At 35.1% G+C, this 8,988-nt stretch overlaps 1 pseudogene; it reads right to left on the minus strand.

Moving 5' to 3' along the window:
- Positions 1-3,385: 3,385 nt before the first annotated feature.
- On the minus strand, positions 3,386-4,166 carry LOC118532076 (large ribosomal subunit protein uL24 pseudogene; annotated as a pseudogene).
- Positions 4,167-8,988: the final 4,822 nt, after the last annotated feature.

The raw sequence follows: 8,988 nt of genomic DNA on the forward strand, positions 1-8,988 counted from the left end.
GGGGCTTATTTTGTTTTTCTTTTTCTAGTTCTTTGAGGTGTACAATCAGGTTGTTTATTTGAGATCTTTCTTTTTTCATAATGTAGGCATTTGTTGCTATAAAATTCTCTCTTAGAACTGCTTACAGCATCCTATATATTTTTTTAAAGATTTATTTATTTTAGAGACAGAGCATGAGCAGGAGGCGCAGAGGGAGAGGGAGAGAGAATCTCAAGCAGACTCTGCACTGACCATGGCACCTGACATGGGGCTTGATCTCATGACCCTGAGATCACAACCTGAGCTGAAACCAAGAGTCAGATGCTTAACTGACCATGCCGTGCCATCCAGGCACCTCTCTCTGTTTTTTTTTTTTTTTTTTTTTATGTTTTGTTTCCATTTTTGGTTGTTTCAAGATAACTTTTATTTCACTTTTATTTACTTCTTTGATACATTAGATGTTCAGGAGTATGTTGTTTAATTTTCACATATCTGAATTTTACAGCTTTTCTCTTATTGATTTTAGGGTCATACCATTGTGTTCAGAAAAGATACCTGGTATTATTTCAATATTCTTAAATTTGCTAAATACTTGTTATGTGACCTATCATAGATCTATCCCAAAGAGTGTTATGTATGCATTTGAGAAGAATGTGTACTCTGCTGCTGTTGGGTGGAAAGTTTTGTATATGTCTTTTAAGTCCATTTCGTCTAAATTATGGTTCAAGTTCAAAGTTTCTTGTTGATTTTCTGACTGGATGATCTATGACTATTCAAAGTGGGGTAATGGAGTCCCTACTATTATTTTTTCTATGTCTCCCTTCCTATATGTTAGTGTTTGCTTTAGATATTGATGTTGGCTGCATATATGCTTATAATTGTTTTACCTCTTTGGTGTTTTTATCCCTTTAGCATTATATAATGATCTTTTCTCTGGTTACAGTTTTGCCATAAATTGTATTTTGTCTGACATAAGTATAACTACTCTTACTCTCCTTTAGTTTCCACTTGCATGGGGTATCTTTTTCCATTTTTTTCACTTTGAGTCAATATTTGTCCTTATAGCTGGAGTTTCTTGTTAGACAGCATATAGTCTTGTCTTAATTTTTATCTATCCAACCACTCTATACCTTTTGATTGGATGATTCTATCCATTTACACTTAGAGTAATTATTGATTGATAAGGCTCTCTCACCCATGGGTGATTGTCTAAGTCAGTGTTCTCCAAGGACTCTCAGACTGTGCTTGAGAAGCTGGAGACATTTCATGGGCTGTTGCAGGGTCCATAGATGGTTACAAAGTCTCTCTGCCTATTACCCAATGAATGGGTGGGTTAGACTTCTTCTGGGTCCCTTGGTATGTGGCAGTGAATCCCACAATTCCTTCAAAGGCACTTTGTCTGTGGAAGGATGCCAAATTTTTGTTGCTGATGAGGGAAAAAAGAGTTATCTTTTGCCACCATGAAATTGACATCCTTGATCCATTTACTTTCATAGTCTGTGTTTTTATATTTAAACACTTGTTGGAAGCATACAGTAGTGCCTTCCTATTGATATACTCTGTCAACATTTGCCTTTTAATTCAAGTATTTTGACCATTAAAATTTAATATAATTAATGAGATGTTTGGATTTACATCTATCAAGTTATTTGTATTCTATCTTCATTGTTTTTTGTTCCTTTATCCCCTGCCTTCTTGCTATATTTTGTATTATTTAAAATGTTTTTCCTTTAGTTCAGTTTAATTTGCCCCTAGGCTCTTATTTTTTTAACCTATATCTTTTTTATTATTTTGGTTTTTTTTAAATTTTTTATTTATTTTTAATTTTTATTTTTTTATTATTATGTTCAGTTAGCCAACTTATAGTATATCATTAGTTTTTTATGTAGTGCTCAATGATTCATTAGTTGTGTAATACACCCAGTGCTCATCACTACATGTGCCCTCCTTCACACCCATCACCCAGTTACCCCACTCCCCACCCCTCTGTAACCCTCAGTTTGTTTCCTGGAGTCCAGAGTCTCTCATGGTTTGTCTCTTATGGTTTGTCTCCCTCTCTGATTTCTTCCCATTTAGTTTTCCCTCCCATCCCCTGTGGTCCTCCGCACTATTCCTTATGTTCCACAAATAAGTGAAACCATATGATAATTGTCTTTGCTTGACTTATTTAGCATAATCCCCTCCAGTTCCATCCATGTCAATGCAAATGGTAGGTATTCATCCTTTTTGATGGCTGAGTAATATTCCATTGTATATATGAACCACATCATTATCCACTCAGCTGTTGAAGGACATCTCAGCTCCTTCCACAATTTGGCTATTGTGGACATTGCTGTGCATCTGCCCCTTCTTTTCACTACATCTGTATCTTTGGGGTAAATACTTAGAGTGCAGTTGCTGGGTCGTAGGGTAGCTCTATATTTAATATCTTGAGGAACCTCCATACTGTTTTCCAGCATGGCTGTACCAACTTGCATTCCCACCAACCGTGTAAGAGGGTTCCCCTTTCTCTACACCCTCACCAACATTTGTTGTTTCCTGTCTTGTTAACCTATATCTTTTAATATGCATAGTTTTAGTTGTGATTTGGAATTTCAATTTGCATACCAACTTTCCAAAATCTACTTAGAGTTAGTATCATACTTATGTAGAATCTAGAAACTTGCAACATGTTCACACTGACTTTTATAATTTTATTACCTATTTCATCTATGTAAACTTTTTTTTTTACATCTATGTAAATTTTAACCTCACAGGCTATTTACCATTTTTGTTACAAGAATTGATTTTGTTACAAGCTTTTCTGAACATCCAGTTTTCTCTCTGATGTTATTTCCCTTCAACTTGAAGTATTTCTTTACTTTTTTTGGAGAAATCTGGATGTTCAGAAATGCTTTGATGGTCTCTTAGTTTTCCTTCATCTGAAAATATCTTTATTTTGTCTTCATCTCTGGAGGATACTTATGAATATATAATTCTGAGTTGGTAGTTCTTTCCTTTCTGCATTTGAAGGTATTGCTTCATTGTTTTTTGGACTCTGATTTCTGATGAGAAATTTTAGTTATTCAAATAATTGTTCTGGGGCGCCTGGGTGGCTCAGTTGGTTAAGCGACTGCCTTCGGCTCAGGTCATGATCCTTGAGTCCCAGGATCAAGTCCCGCATCGGGCTCCCTGCTCAGCGAGGAGCCTGCTTCTCCCTCTAACCCTCCCCCCTCTCATGTACTCTCTCTCTCATTCTCTCTCTCTCAAATAAATAAATAAGTCTTTAAAAAAAAAATAATTGTTCTATGTTTGTAATATGTCTCTTTTTGCCAGAAGTATTTGAGATTTCTTTATCTTTGTTTTTTAGCAGTTTGATTATAATATGAGTTGGCAAGTTTTCATTCAGTTAATCTTATTTGTGATTTACTGACCTGTAACTATATTTCTTCCACACAATTGGGAAGTTTTCTACTATTATTTCTTTAAGACTTTTTTTTCTCCCCTGTTTCTTCTCTTTCTGGAACTCCACTTACATGTCTATTAGACCTTTTGATAACTATCACACATGTCCTTGAATCTTTGTTCTTTTTCAGTTTTTTTCTTTCTGTTCTTCAGATGGCACTCTTTATATTGAGCTACATCTTTTAGTTCATTGACTCTTTCCGCTGTCATTTTCGTCTTTACATTGAGACCATCCAGCATGATTTTTCTTTCTGATATTGTGTTTTTTACCTCAACTTTCTTTCTTTCTTTTTTTCTCATTTTAACAGTTTTTATTTCAAGTTGTTGCATATAAGATTACTTTACTCCTGCATCTTCTCAATTGTTTCTTCCTTATATATGCCCTTTTCCTTTCCTACTTGGCAAGATTTAGCTTTATGTTCAAGGATGTTTTTGTAGTCTTTGTCCAGTTTTAGTCTAGTGACAATCACCTTGCTAGAGTGAATGCCCACATGGATGGTTGTGCCGTTTGCCTTCTTCCTGTAAACCTGGACGACTTTGCCAATCTGCTGACCTTTGTAGTGTCCTCACACAACCTGCACTTCATCATCCTTTTGGATGGGCATGGATTGAACATTGTACTTCTGTCTCAGCTCTTTGGAAAGAGGGGAAGACATGATATTCCTGTGAATGTGGATAGGTGCATTGAAATGCCGTTTTTGGTTCTTGCTCTGATCAGAAGTCACAAAAGGATTGAACTTCATTTTGGCCACTGGTGCGTCAGCGATGGCCACAAGAGGGAAGGCTTTCACCCCAACTTTCAGTATTATTCCTTTTGATTTCTTTCCCTGCTTAGACCTCCCATTTTTAAAATTCATTTCAAGAGAATTTTCATTTATATTATGGAGCACAGTTAAAACAGTACCTTAAGTTTCTGTCTGGGTTCCAAGATCTATGCAGTCTCAGGGCTGGCATTTATTGAGAGTCTTTTCTTTTGAAAATGCCCACATTTTACCGTGTTATTTTTTTTTTACCCAGATACTACTTATTTATGTATTTATGTATTTTGCATAGTAGTAATTTAAATTGTGTCCTATGTTTTGAATGTTGTTATAAAAATACTCTGGGTCTTATTATAATTCTTTGTAAAACACTGACAGTTAAAACAACAACAACGTAAATCAACTGAGTTAGGTTCAAACATGAGTTCTGTATTGCCTTCTGTGGGTTGTCCAAATTTTACATCACTTCTCAAAGCTCTTGACATACTGTTTCAAGTTCATCTCATGCATCAGTAGCTCAGAGACAAGGCTTGGGCTGTGTTCAGGTTCATACACAGAATTAGACTAGCCGTATCTCTTTTTTTTCTCCAACAATATTACCTTCTTACTCACCCAGAAAGATGTGATTTGGGGGGAGTTTTGTCTGCCCATGCTGCTAGTCTCCTTTGTGACTAAAAATTGGCCAAACAATTGAAGCAAAACCCATAAGAAACGAAAGCAAACCACCGCCCCCCTCCAGCTAAGTTGCTTCTCTAAGTTTTGTCTTCCTTCCATAATCTGCTCCCTTTTATTTGCTTTTGAAAGTCTACAGGTAGCTTTGTTTTCTTTTTCTTTATCTTTGTATTTTGTTCAGAGATCTTTGTTGTAATAAGGCAGATTAGATTTAATGTGTTTGTACTGTACCATTAAAGTGTAACTGAATTTCCAAATTCTATTTTAAAAGGATCATTCTAGTTGCTCTGTTGAAAACAGACTATAGATAGGTATGGAGGGAGGCCTGCTGGCATGTGATTACACACATCCTGATGAAAGATGCTGCTGAATGGACCAGGCTGGTCGTAGTGGGGATAATGAGATGTAGTCTTTTTTCAGTACATATTTTGAAAGTGGAGCCAACACAATTTTCTGATAAATTAGATAAGGAGAAAGTGAGACATCATTGGTAACTTTGAGAATTTGGGCTTCTACAACTGGAAGGAAGTTTTGGCCATTAACTGAAATGGGGAATACTACAAGTGGAAAAAAAATATATTGTCAGAAGCTTAGCTTTGGCACATAACTGTTGAAGCACTTACAATACATATAAGTGGAGAAATCATATTAGCAATGGATATATAAATCTAGGATTCAGAGGAGACTAGGCTACATACATTAAAACAACCAGAATCCAAAGTTTACAAATGGTATTGTAAGTTAAAAAAAAAAAAATCTATAAAATCCCCTAGGGAAATGTTTTTCAAACTTTAGCATTCAGGAGAATCACCTGAAGTGCTTATTAAAACTAAATCGCTGGGCCCCAATCCCAGAGTTTCTGATTAATTAGGTCTTTGGAGGGACTTGAAAATTTGCATTTCTAACAAGTTTTCAGGTCATGCTGATGCTGCTAGTCTGAGGACCACACTTTGGAAACTACTGCCCTATGGTGAATGTAGATATAGAAGAGAAGTTCAGTGGCTCAGCTTTGGGGGCATTTGTGCTAAAAAATTGGGGGAAAAAAGATGAGGAAACAATATAGAAGATAGAGAAAGAGCAGTCTGTGAGGTGGGAAAACGAGGAAAATGGTGTGCTGGTAATGACTGTCTCAGGGAAGAGAGATTATCAGCTTTCGTTAGCTGCATATAGGACAGTAAAAGAAGAATAAGAGTTGACTATTGTATATACCAATATGGAAATTATTAGTAACCTTTACAGTATCAGTTTTGTTGGAGAATTAGGGCAACAGCCTGTTTGTAGTGGATTTAACTCATATCTTTATAGTGTAAACAGATTAACTGTCTCTCTAGCTCAGTGACACCAGCGACTAAAATCCTTTGCTCCGGTATTATCCTCAACAAGTACTGTTCCTTGTTGATTTTTTAAAGGAAGAAAATAAGCAGATCAACCCATGTGATTTTTGTATTTGCTTTATAGTCAAAAAAATCTTTAGTTCAAATTAATATATTGGATTTTGCCTTATGGCATCAGTCTCTTAAAATCTAGGCAAGCCTGAACCAGTTTCTCTGATCCTGATAAATCCTGATCCTCTGTCAACACAATAGGGTTTCTGGAGCTCCCCCTGAAGACCAGACTGAATAGTTGAGGCCCCATCAAGGTATCATTTTTCCTCTGAAGTCCAATTTTATCTTTTTTTTTTAAGCAGCCCTAATCTCAGTTTTATTTTATGAAAGTAAGAATTCTGGACTTTGTAGTTTCAAAAGTTACTTTCATCTTTAAAGTTCTATGATTCTATGCCTTTACATTGGGATAATATTCATAAAGATGTCAAACAACATTTCTCTAAATTTCAATATTTTCATATTGTAGTCAGAATATCAGGAGTCTTACTTATTCATTATTGTAGGTGTTTCCAAATAAAAGAAACCATTGTGTATTTGATTTATAAAAAGTTATAGAATTTTTAGGCAAATATGTCAAATATTAAAAAAAATTTTTGACGATGTAAGATCTCTCCATGTAAAATGTTTGCACTTAATTGCAAAACTGATGTAAACATTTCTATTATTTAGAGAGAATTCATAATTGGATCTAAAATAAAAGTGCAGAAATCAGGTTTCTAATCCTATAGCCAAATCAAACTGAGACTGGAAAGTTCAGCTCTTTAAAGAATAACCACCCTATGTTATTGGTACACAAGCAGTGAATAACAATAATCTTCCTACTACAAATCTTTTCTGTACAGTGTTACTTATTATTTGGTTTCCATTGAGGGACAATATAATCTAGAACTGAATATGATGCCTTTCCTGTATTGGCTCAGCATTAAGAAAATTAAGATGTAAGAAACAATGTTTTCTATTACGTTAGAGCTTTGGTTCTCAAAGAATTTAAAACTTTAGAACAAGAAAATGTTTTAAAGTAACAAGTGTGACCCTGTTTTTTAGAAAGAGGAGGAAAATAAGGTTCAATAAATGCATGGTGGTCCTAACTCATGGCAGCACTGAATTGAGAATCAGTCTTTTGTCTCAAAGAAATAAATTATCACAGAAGTGGAAGATATTTTATTTTTAGTGTCCAACTATTATGTGATGCATGCATCACCCCCATGGTCTCCTCCATAAGGTCCTTTCAAACATCTGTTCATATACAGAGTGTAAGTAAACATATTTAACACCCAACAACATTGTCCTAAAGTAGTTCTATTTATCAGCAAAATGTAAGTGTTAACCAATAGGATTAATCTGTACAGTCTTTATGCTGGGGCTCCTTAAAATCTATGGGTCTGTCCTGTATCTTTCCTATGTAATTGTCAACAGAATTTCCATCACAAATTCAAGTCAATCTCCTAATTCTCCCAAAGTATAGTATTTCCTGCCTCTGTTGAATTGGAATGAAAGGTTTAATACCTGTTGGCAAAATTTGCTTTAGACTGCCATTTCTGTCTTGGTCAACTGTATGTTTGCCTCTCCATAGGAACTAGAAACTTGAGACAGAAGTCAACCTTTTTGTAGTTCACTCACTTAAAGTTTCAAAGCTAATAGTCACTGGCCTGGTAACTCAGTTTTTACCAAATCCTATGGCCATGCTATTTTGTCCTTTCAGGCACTAATGGTATCTACTGCCAGAAATTATTGTCAATGCCAAGGGCAGGAAGTAAAGACAATGGCAATTTCATTCATTCATTTATTCACTCATTTCATATTTATTAAGTACTTACTATGTTTTAGTCTGGCAACAAGGTGCTGAGATACTCAAGCACAAATAAGTCACTGTATTTATTCTTAAGGAAATTGAGATCCATTAGAAAAAGGCAGGCATGTATACAAATATTTGCCTTGAAATAATATAGATCCTGTGGGATATATACACATTTGGGTTACAAGGCAGAGAGAACCTCCTATGTACCTTTTACCCAAGTATTTTGTTGGTAAGGCCTTAACTATTTTCCTTAAGTTCATTTTTTAATGTCTCCAATAAAATAATTCCTAGTAATCAATTACTGAACTATTTAGGAGTTTAAAAAAATTCTTCAAAAACACTCAACACACTTAATGAGTTTCTTTGCCTGGGAAAATTCATGGACAAACTTGAACACATTAAAATGAAAATTTGCTGATGTGATTCAGTTTTTAGTTCAAGGTAAAATGCCATCAGCATGACATTTTCCACTTCATATTGTATTTCTGTGTACAGATATCTTGGCTTGTGAATTGAGCTTAGAGTCTGTAGTGCATAAGTGTGATACATGACTGATGAGTTTAAACAGAATTCATGCATCCTTTAAAAAGATTTTAGAGAGCACTTAAGAATGTAATTTTGAAGGATGGCATTTTTAGCGACAGTGGGCATTTTGAAATGTATGAAGTTACTCTGGATCATTTAGATTATTTTGAGCACTCATAGAATTTGCCCTGCCCCACCTCAACCATAATCATTCTTCACCTTCCAAACAGCATATATGTGACAAGTGAATACCAAGTAGTTCCCTCTATGCTTTTAAAATAATTCTAATTTCTTTTTCAGCATATTCTTTCCTGAAAATACAGATACAAAAGATAAGGATCTTCTAGCTTCATAATGGTACACAAAATATCAATATAATGGTGCTGTTTAGTGAACACTACTCACCAGGGTGGACACCTGTGTC

This window comes from Halichoerus grypus, chromosome 3 (genome assembly GCF_964656455.1).
Source record: "Halichoerus grypus chromosome 3, mHalGry1.hap1.1, whole genome shotgun sequence".
Lineage (NCBI taxonomy): Eukaryota > Metazoa > Chordata > Mammalia > Carnivora > Phocidae > Halichoerus > Halichoerus grypus.